This window comes from Triplophysa dalaica, chromosome 1 (assembly GCF_015846415.1).
Source record: "Triplophysa dalaica isolate WHDGS20190420 chromosome 1, ASM1584641v1, whole genome shotgun sequence".
Taxonomy (NCBI): domain Eukaryota; kingdom Metazoa; phylum Chordata; class Actinopteri; order Cypriniformes; family Nemacheilidae; genus Triplophysa; species Triplophysa dalaica.
The window spans coordinates 26,510,555-26,522,547 of record NC_079542.1 but is presented as its reverse complement, the minus strand read 5'-3'; the positions used below and the strand labels follow the sequence as shown (position 1 = coordinate 26,522,547).

General features: G+C 34.1%; 1 pseudogene; it reads left to right on the top strand.

Moving 5' to 3' along the window:
- The first annotated feature begins 4,003 nt into the window (after nt 1–4,003).
- Nucleotides 4,004–11,993, top strand: LOC130417312 (calpain-5-like; annotated as a pseudogene).

Here is an 11,993-nt window from a genome sequence, read left to right as displayed (position 1 = left end):
GTTATGCATGTTTATGACAACAATTATTAAGTGTCATTCGCTGATTTATGTCATTTTTAATGCAAAGATGACATTGTTTGAGTTGTCTTTGTTATGACAACTTAACAAAGCAATACACCATAACCTGTCAGTGTCTTTGTCATGAAAATTTGACATTACCAATGTAAAAGATTCAAAGATATTTTAAGAGCACCTAACCTCTATCCCACCCCCTACCCTAAACTTGACCACTTGTCAACCATTAAACACAACACACAAGTAACATTACAGTCACATGTATTTATTCCAAAAAATGAATAAAACAGTATAAGAGTATTACAAACGTGTCGCTTTGCAAACCTTTTGAACTGAAGCCGTACGATAACTTAATTCGAGGAACTACGGGAACGGACATCAACGCATCCTTTTTATTATTATTAATATTATTATTATTTTACGAACATCAACACATCCGTAAACAAGCCGGAACATTAGAATGACTTGATTGTTAATGAAAGCCAATAGCTTTTCACACTCAAAGCTGACGCAATGACGCTGTATGTCATGAGCCAATGATATTTCATTATTAATGCTGACGTAATTTAGCGCCAGATTTGAAAATCTGGAAACGCAGCAGAAACCGGAAGACAGCAGATGTTGATCGCTTTCCCATCTTTTCCTCATATAAATCAATCGTCTCACCTCGGTACACTTGGACTATTTGTAGGTTTTAACATTTGAACTGTTTTGTATCTGTATCATGCGTTTTCTGTTATTTAATAAATAAAAGTGTTGTGTTACTTGCTCAAAAGGCCTGAATGTATGTGTAGTGTAAATACAGTTATCACGTCATTTTGAAAATAATATTTAACCACAACACACGCTATAATTGCAAAATAATACACCAAAATGTTTTAATGACGGTAGGCGATACAGTTGTTGTAACGAAATCCGACAACTCGTACTCCCCTCGCGTGCAGGCGCATTATACACAGTTATTAGGCGGAGTTAAGAGTTCTGTTTGCAGCTTGCTGTATTTTCACAACTCTACTGGACCAGGAATGAAGGTGTTAATTAAGCATCAAAATCTCCAAAACAACTATCAGCAATCGATGTTAAGCATTATTTAGGATTAAGATGGATTAAATAAATACAACATCATGGTATCGATTTAGCTCGCTCGACAGTCAAGATCCCTCGGACAATTTAACATGGATTCATCATAGTAAAGGAGTAATCCATTTTTTGCAGACTAATTTGGATGCCCAATGTTTTACACAATGTCGTGGTTATAAAATATGGTATTGTTGTAATGTAAAGCGAAGTTGATTTTAATAACGACAATAATGCTCATAATTTATCTGTGCACAACTGTGTTTGCTTTACAACGTGGATGACGTCTTTCAAGTAACTTGTAGGTTGATCCTTCACTTTTCCTTTGACACTTATATGAATGGCATTTAAAATACAAATATTAAATCATCGAAGTATAGACATATACATTTATTCACGTTTATAATGTTCTCTTATAGAAGACAATGTTAACAGTGTTTGTCTAAGTTGTACAGCCAACTTTCTCTAACTTTTGTGTAGGGTTGAAAAACTGAAACAAGTAGCACTTGAATTATATGAAAGATATACTGAAGTTATGCTTCCAATTGATGTTTACTTGGTGGCCTCATAAGCAATGGGCTTTAGTTTTAATAGAATGAGTTTATATGGAACTGCAATTTTTACAATTTTAAATTACACTTGCCCAAAAATGTCCTCCCCGTTTATCTCAGATTAATATGATCACAGGCACATCACATATATGATACAGACACATCTTCATATGGAGGTTGTCCCTTTAAAAGCATTTGACTGTAGGTTCAATACAGTGGGTTTACTGGGGGGTATAATTTCCATAATGATAATCAATATACCTGCTAAAAATGTACCCCCCCTTAATCTGAATTTAATATTGTCACAAATAAGATGATGACACATCTTAATATGGAGGTTGTGCCTTTAAAAGCATTTGACTGTATCTTAACTGTAACTGTAGACAGTTCAAAATACTGTATAATTCTATTTATATTTTCATATATTGAAATTATATGATCATATTTCTCAATACATGAAAAGTAGAAATTATTAATGTATTATTCAATATATTGTAATTTAGTTATATTTTGTCATTGCATTATTATATTTTCAAATATATACAGTAAGATGACATATATACTGAGGAACACACATGGCTTAAAAACATGTGGAAACACTCAGGGAAAACAGATTCAGGTGTGGGACTACTTAACAATGACGAGGGACAGGTGAAAACAGTAAAAAGTCAAAACCAAATGGAAACACAGGCAGGGGAAAGTTAGAGAAAGTTGGCAGTACAACTTTGACAAAATTGTTAACATTGTCTTCTATAAGAGAAGATTATAAACTTGAATACATTCCCAACATGCTTTGCGCCAGACTGCATTAGGAGAGTACATTTAAAAAAATGTGATTATTTTATATGTTTTTAGTTAAATTAAAGACTTGATAGTGTTTAATGTTCACTTTTCTTAGATATTTAGAAGAGCTGGACATATTTTTCAGTTTTGTGGTTACCACTGTTTAGAAGACATGTGCATGTGATTAGGGTCTGCGAACCTCATGTGTTTGTTACCAATGAGCATAGTCGGTGCATACAGTTCTGAGATCAGTCTCCTCTTGCTCGTTTTATGTTGCACAAGTCAAGGTGTTTGATTTATGCATTTTTAGAATAACATTTATGTGGAAAAAAAAAGAATTAGTGAATTTAAAACTCTAATGATGAATGCAATAAATCCAATGGAAATTATTAAATTGGCAATAATAGTTAATTCTGAGTACTCCACACTAAGTCAAAAGTACATCTGAACTAATTTTTTAAGTTACTTGAACTCAACAATACCATTTCACTTTACTTAGTATTTTTAAGCCAATCGGTTTGCATGCTTTTTTTAAGTAAGATCAACTAAATCGATTTTTACATTGTGTAGTTAAATTAAACGCAAAACTCGATGCGAGGGAAGATCCAAAAAAGAGACGAGAGGATGGAGTAATCAAAGCAATTGGTGGAATATCACTACGAGAAAGTTCATTCTCATATCATCAAATATAAGTAAATATTAAATTAATTAAAAAATGTTAAAGCGTTAAAAATTAGGTTAAACATATTCTTGAATTTGTTCATAGTTCATAGCCCAGTACATTAAAACTACAAATGAAGGGAATAAAGAAAAATAAAGAAAATATTATAAAACATTTTTGAAAAAAACATTTAGGAAACACTCTGTAGAGCAGTTTAGATAGCACTATATTTTAAAGTAGGTGTACCTATAGTTTACTTACAGTGTACTTACCCAAGAAAGTACTGCGAAGAATAAGGTAACTAACTACATGGTATAAGTTTAGGTTCAGTACCTAGTTATTACCCAGTTATAATATTTACTGTAATAAGTACACCGTTTGTGCATGGGAACTAAAATAAATGGCTACTGAAATAGATTATTCTAAGATAATAAAAACATAAAGCTTTATTATGTATGGTCTTCATACACCTTTGAAGACATAGTTATGTATGATATATTACATTTCAGTCAATAGATACGTTTAGTATCTCACATTTCACTTTTAATTTATAGTATGGCTGCATGAAATTTGTCAAATAAAATATAGCAAATAACACATTTCTACTGGTGACTCTTACAGATCTCCTCAGTGGCAGCATCTCGGGCGCAAGGAGAGAGAGAAGATTGGGCTTATAGTCAGAGATGTGGGAGAGTTTTGGTAATTTTTGTTCAAATCTGTCAATGAGATTCAGAAAATAGTAAAGATTAACTTTTTAACGTTGTGTCCTTGTCTATGTTTTACAATTTTCTCAGGATGGAGTTTGAAGACTTTTGCCATTACTTCACAGAAATGGTGTTATGAAAATTGCCGGAAAATAACCTTTTCTGGCACAAGACACACTGGAGGGAGGTTCGATGCCTGGGGGCATGGACATATGTACCTGGAGTTCCACCTACACCTGCTTCTGCCCATCAAGACCCAGAACCCTTCTACAGGACTCCTTTGGTCCAAACAAATGCCAACTCAAAGAAGAGATCAAAATTAACAGAAATTAAGCCAAAAATTGAAGGAGGGACAAACTCAGGGAGAAAAAAAAGAGAAAAAGGGCGAATCAAGGAAAGAAGGAAAGGTCATTGAGGGTAGAACATAGACCATTAAAAGAAAAGTCTGTGGAAAAGCCGGAGGGGTTAGGGGAGACAAGATTGGAGAGACAAATGGACAAAAGAAGTCGATGTGGAGGGTGTATCAATCACAGAGACACGTTCCTATACAACCCCCAGGTAAATCATTGCTACAAAAAAATCTAGTAAATATTTTTTATTATTTCTTTGGAGTTCTAAAGGTTAAAATACAAAACTGTGCATATGACATACAGTGAGATTCACGTTAAAATCAATGTAAAAGTCCCATTGCAAAGGCCATCAAAACCAACCATTTCTAACAGAACTAATACTGACTTATATTAATTATGCATTTTTTTTCCTTTTGTTGGTTTCCGGGACTTTATTTTATGATAAATTTAATACAGATTTTATAATATAACGTGGTTAAGATATAATATTTATATTTGTTGTATCTTACATGCATCTCTCTCTCTCCTTGTTTCCGTAGTTCATGTTTGAAATTGGTGGAGATGGAGATGAGGTGTTAATATGTCTGCAGCAAGAGGACAAGAGGATGAAAAGGAGGGAGGGAAGAGGGGAGAATTTACCGATTGGTTTTGAGGTTTTAACGGTGAGTGATTGATGAAATGATGAACAGGCAACAAGTGCAGAACAAACACATCATCTTGAGTTTTGCTTGAATTATGAAAAGCGGCAACACTTTACTTGAAGGGGTGTTCATAAGACTGACATGACACCTTCATAATCATGACATGACACATGTCATGAATATGAAGGAGATGTTATGCATGTTTATGACAACTATTATTAAGTGTCATTCGCTGATTTATGTCATTTTTAATGCAAAGATGACATTGTTTGAGTTGTCTTTGTTATGACAACTTAACAAAGCAATACACCATAACCTGTCAGTGTCTTTGTCATGAAAATTTGACATTACCAATGTAAAAGATTCAAAGATATTTTAAGAGCACCTAACCTCTATCCCACCCCCTACCCTAAACTTGACCACTTGTCAACCATTAAACACAACACACAAGTAACATTACAGTCACATGTATTTATTCCAAAAAATGAATAAAACAGTATAAGAGTATTACAAACGTGTCGCTTTGCAAACCTTTTGAACTGAAGCCGTACGATAACTTAATTCGAGGAACTACGGGAACGGACATCAACGCATCCTTTTTATTATTATTAATATTATTATTATTTTACGAACATCAACACATCCGTAAACAAGCCGGAACATTAGAATGACTTGATTGTTAATGAAAGCCAATAGCTTTTCACACTCAAAGCTGACGCAATGACGCTGTATGTCATGAGCCAATGATATTTCATTATTAATGCTGACGTAATTTAGCGCCAGATTTGAAAATCTGGAAACGCAGCAGAAACCGGAAGACAGCAGATGTTGATCGCTTTCCCATCTTTTCCTCATATAAATCAATCGTCTCACCTCGGTACACTTGGACTATTTGTAGGTTTTAACATTTGAACTGTTTTGTATCTGTATCATGCGTTTTCTGTTATTTAATAAATAAAAGTGTTGTGTTACTTGCTCAAAAGGCCTGAATGTATGTGTAGTGTAAATACAGTTATCACGTCATTTTGAAAATAATATTTAACCACAACACACGCTATAATTGCAAAATAATACACCAAAATGTTTTAATGACGGTAGGCGATACAGTTGTTGTAACGAAATCCGACAACTCGTACTCCCCTCGCGTGCAGGCGCATTATACACAGTTATTAGGCGGAGTTAAGAGTTCTGTTTGCAGCTTGCTGTATTTTCACAACTCTACTGGACCAGGAATGAAGGTGTTAATTAAGCATCAAAATCTCCAAAACAACTATCAGCAATCGATGTTAAGCATTATTTAGGATTAAGATGGATTAAATAAATACAACATCATGGTATCGATTTAGCTCGCTCGACAGTCAAGATCCCTCGGACAATTTAACATGGATTCATCATAGTAAAGGAGTAATCCATTTTTTGCAGACTAATTTGGATGCCCAATGTTTTACACAATGTCGTGGTTATAAAATATGGTATTGTTGTAATGTAAAGCGAAGTTGATTTTAATAACGACAATAATGCTCATAATTTATCTGTGCACAACTGTGTTTGCTTTACAACGTGGATGACGTCTTTCAAGTAACTTGTAGGTTGATCCTTCACTTTTCCTTTGACACTTATATGAATGGCATTTAAAATACAAATATTAAATCATCGAAGTATAGACATATACATTTATTCACGTTTATAATGTTCTCTTATAGAAGACAATGTTAACAGTGTTTGTCTAAGTTGTACAGCCAACTTTCTCTAACTTTTGTGTAGGGTTGAAAAACTGAAACAAGTAGCACTTGAATTATATGAAAGATATACTGAAGTTATGCTTCCAATTGATGTTTACTTGGTGGCCTCATAAGCAATGGGCTTTAGTTTTAATAGAATGAGTTTATATGGAACTGCAATTTTTACAATTTTAAATTACACTTGCCCAAAAATGTCCTCCCCGTTTATCTCAGATTAATATGATCACAGGCACATCACATATATGATACAGACACATCTTCATATGGAGGTTGTCCCTTTAAAAGCATTTGACTGTAGGTTCAATACAGTGGGTTTACTGGGGGGTATAATTTCCATAATGATAATCAATATACCTGCTAAAAATGTACCCCCCCTTAATCTGAATTTAATATTGTCACAAATAAGATGATGACACATCTTAATATGGAGGTTGTGCCTTTAAAAGCATTTGACTGTATCTTAACTGTAACTGTAGACAGTTCAAAATACTGTATAATTCTATTTATATTTTCATATATTGAAATTATATGATCATATTTCTCAATACATGAAAAGTAGAAATTATTAATGTATTATTCAATATATTGTAATTTAGTTATATTTTGTCATTGCATTATTATATTTTCAAATATATACAGTAAGATGACATATATACTGAGGAACACACATGGCTTAAAAACATGTGGAAACACTCAGGGAAAACAGATTCAGGTGTGGGACTACTTAACAATGACGAGGGACAGGTGAAAACAGTAAAAAGTCAAAACCAAATGGAAACACAGGCAGGGGAAAGTTAGAGAAAGTTGGCAGTACAACTTTGACAAAATTGTTAACATTGTCTTCTATAAGAGAAGATTATAAACTTGAATACATGTATTTCTCTATACTTCAATGATTAATTTGTATTTTAAATGCCATTCATATAAATGTCAAATGAAATGTGAAGGATCGACCTACAAGTTACTTGAAAGACGTCATCCATCCATTTTAGTTTTGAAGATTTCGTGACATTACTTTTTTTAAGAGCAAACATATAAATTATATAAATTATGAGGTCTATTGTCGTTGTTAAAATAAACTATGCTTTACAACAGTACCATAATTTATAACCAAGACATTGTGTAAAACATTGGGCATTCAAATTAGTCTGCAAAAAATGGATTACCACTCCTTTACTATGATAAATCCATTTTAAATTGTCTTGACTGTCGAGCGAGCTAAATCGATCAATCATGATGTTGTGTGTTTATTTATTAATCAAATTAAATCAGCGAAAGACACTTAATGACAGTTGTCATAACAAGCATAACAGCTCCTTCATATTCATGACAAGTGTCATGTCATGATTATGAAGGTGTCATGTCAGTCTTATGAACACCCCTTCAAGTAAAGTGTTACCGGAAAAGCTGACTTGATAGCTTTTTACTGGTTAATCTTTTTTTTTTAAGTTCGAAATATGCTCGTCTTTTATGCAACATTTTAGGTTTGCTAAGAAACTGAAAAGAAGCAAGACATTTTCTGAATTTTACATAGACTGGTCATTTTCTAAGGTGGAGGTGAATCGCGTGTGGCGGGTACAGTGTTTATGTGAGCATGCCGCTAGCTCAGTGTATATGGACTCTCGAAGTGTCACACTCCGTCTGACCCTTGGCCCTGGTCGATATGTTATCATCCCCACTACGTTCCAGCCTGGAGATACTGGACAGTTCCTACTCCGTTTTTTCTCACGCTCACATGTGTACCTCAGGTAAAGATAAATAAATATTTAATTCCTCCATTTTAATGTCTGGTGCAATCATGCCTCTGTTTTGATTTTCCTTATTCATTGTTTGTCCTCTTTCCTCAGAGAGTTAAAGAAAGAACCGCCTGCTCCTTCGTTGTTGCATTGTTGTGTTCCAGAGCCAAGGGCGGTAACGACAGTCCATCTTCTATGAACCTCTGGCTTCAGCAAGCCCAAACAAACAGGTTAAAAGTCCATGTCCATCAGCCAATCAAGAAGAGTCTGCATTGTCTGTAACTAAACTAATTATTGAGTTATTATTAGAAATCTGTTGAAAATAAAAACGCTTGCCTTTGCAGATGTTTATGACTTCCTTTATTCAGATAAACAAAAACAATATATTTTATTATGCTTCTGTTAGTCTGTAGTGACCCAAAAAAAGTTTGATTTAACTATTCATTTCACTGTGACTTTAATTTTTGACATTGCAATACTTGTTGAATGTTAAAGATATCTGGGCAATATTTTGACAGAATGAAAAAAAACAGTTAATCACAAAAATAACATTACCTGGGTTTTGACAGATAGGCTCACAAATACCTGAAACAAAATTTTGGTGTGTAAGAAAACTATTTTTCCAAGATTGAAACTATAGGTTAATGAATCAGAATGAATGGTGCCATGCCTATACAGTAACTTCACATCTCTGATAAATAACCTGATCTGAAGATCCTGTGCCTCTTACTATAATATTCTATTTATGCAATTGGCAGGCACTTTCATCCAAAGCAACTGACAAGCACACTCAGCTCATACATGTATTTTATTAGTATGTGCAGATCGAACCTGTCATGATCCTAACGCACCTTGTCATGCTTTTATAGTCTTATGGCTGAATTATTTTTTGTGTGGCCATGTGCTCTCCTGTCATGCCTGCTCAGAAGCAGGTTTATTTCATTTAAAAAGGGATTAGATTGCGGCCATAACGCAGTCAAGTCGGCTTAATTCATACAAAGGCATCTTGTTGTGCAGGGTACAGGATTTTTATTTACTGAGTCTTAGGTGAGGACCGATATATATTAATGAATAAAAAATATATAGTTTTTTTTCTTGTGAAGGTGATATGTGCCATATTAATTTGTAGGACCTTCATATTAAATATATAAAAGCACAGAGAGATTATACAGTTGTGCTCAAAAGTTAACATTGCCCTGGCAGAATCTGGAAAAAGCTGAAACATTTAGAAGAATAAGAGGATTTTTGAAAATTAAGGTTTATTTTTAATTTAGTCCTGCCCTGAGCAAGTTATTTCACTAAAGAAATGTTAACAAAGTTCACACTAAAGAAAAATAACAAAATTTCTCATAATAGCACAGGGCAAAAGTTTACATATCCCTGATTCTCAATACTGAATGATGTTACCTAAGCAATCAATGACCGTTTTTATGTTTAGTCATAGTTGTTTAAAGGTTTCTTGATTGTCATGAGTTATTAGACTGTCCACTTATCTTCAAAACAGTCACCCAGGTCCTCCACAATTTTTGCATTTTCAGCATTTCTGGATAAGCAGACTGCATGATGTTAAAATTCCTCTTTTTATATTGAGGACAATCAAGAGACTCATACACAACTATTACAATAGATAGAAACATTCAGTGCTGCCCACAAAGTCAACACGATTGATTTAAAGTCAGGTGGGAGTAAACCTCTGAAAATGGTTTCAGCTTTTTCCAGATTCTGCCAGGGGTATGTAAACTTTTGAGCACAACTGTATGTATATATACAGTATATAGAGAAATGCAGTCTGTCCTGCCATTTGCAAATTTGTGGTATTTCATTCTCGTAAGACCCCAGTTTGTTAAACTGTTTTTACCAATAACTATTATACAAGGGAACTAAAGATTATAATGTCATGATGATGTCAATGCGTATTGTATGTGTCTTTCAGTGTTGACTAATGTCATAGACTGCATAATAGGCCTTCGAGGCCTCAGATTATTTTCTAAAAATAAATGATAATATTTGCAGGAAATAATAATCGTAATATCATAAGTAATAATATTAAGCAAAAAGGAACTAAATCGATAAGGAAGCTGACTGATTTAATCTCTCAGATGGTGTATGACCTAATGTGCGCCAGTATCACTAGCACTGAGGCAAAATGACCTGAATCTGCACAAGTCAACAATCTTCTTTCATATTTATGATGGGACTGTTTGAAGACATCCTTCCGTGACCCAAACTTGTTACACTGCAGCTCAAGTCAGGACAGAATCATGAAATAGGATACAACAGCCTGTTTGTGTCACTGTTGCGTTTTAAAGGAGATTGTAAAAAGAAGAATAGATGGATTTGTATAATTACAGGGTGTCTATGCACCTATGCTGGTGACTCAATTTCTGGTAGATAAACATTTAAAGACATTAAAACATAACATAAGACATAAAGTTTACGCCTCTTGTGTCTTTTGTGGAGATAAATCAATAATTCACAATACGTTAAAAGCAATAACATAGCATGATTAAATCATATTTTCCTCATCTCTGTACAACATTTCCGTGCTTACTCAGCAGATGAATGCCTTTCAGATGATGTGGACTCCTGCAAGTGCTATACTTAGTTTATCCAATTTATGAAATGTAATTGAAATGGACAGTCTTCAGACACTTTCCTCAGTATAATGAACACTGATGGGTATAAAACCCTTTATTTTGTGGGGGAAAACACCATCTCGTTTCAATAAACCACTAAAAAAGAGAACTTAATTAAAAAAAGAACTAAAAGTTAGTTTATCGAAATATACTTAAAAAAAATACATTTTAAAGCTTTAAAATCGTATAAATATCTCTGAAAGTAATCTGTCTGTGCATTGTTAGAAGTGTTCCTGACAAGGTTTTAAAATTTGTAATAATCTTAAAGCAGAGGGGAAAAAACGGACGTAACTACGTCTTTTGAAGTAACAACCAGCCAATAGCAGTGTTGCTGATCACTTCTTCTATCGATATATGCTGCCTTTCCAAAAAACGGATGAGCAATGATCCCAGACAATTTAATCCAGATATTCTAATCGTACACAAAAGGTAAAGAAGAACCGAATTATCCAGATCATGATTTGCAGGGTTAGGTCATCTCGGATGTTTCACTTGATCTTGGATGTAGGAAGCAACGTGCAAAGAACGGGCCCCTTGTTTTTTACTGTCCTTTTCCGTTTCGTTTTGCTGTGTTTGGTTGATGCTTAGTCTTGACCATACTTACCTAGTGTAATACTTTAGTTAATCCTGCTTTTCTCCTGTTTTTGCCCCCTCGTGGGAAGTCTTTGTTTTCAAATTCATCTATGTTCAGTTCTCGTTTTACCCCATCGTGGATCTTTTGTTTTTTGTTTAAGTAAAGTTTGAGTTTTTGTACCTGCCGCCTACACTTGGGTTCTCCTTCTTGGTTCCCCTATTTCATGACAGAACCCATGACTTTTGCATTTCACTCTATAACAGCTCATGGTGTGTATGCTCTAATCCGGTGTGAAGAGGAGACTATCAGGACCCGAATTTTCCAAAAAGATGGAAGCCCTGAAATGAACATCAAAGCCATCTTTTACAGAAGGAATCCAAAATCCCATATCTCCATTGAGGTTAGATGCACTTTTTTTCAGAAGGTTGTATAGCTTTTTCTTCTCTCCTGATAACATTTTTAAAACTTTCATGTGTGGAATGTGAACCAAGTGCAGATTAAAGATCTGAAATCTAGGACTTGA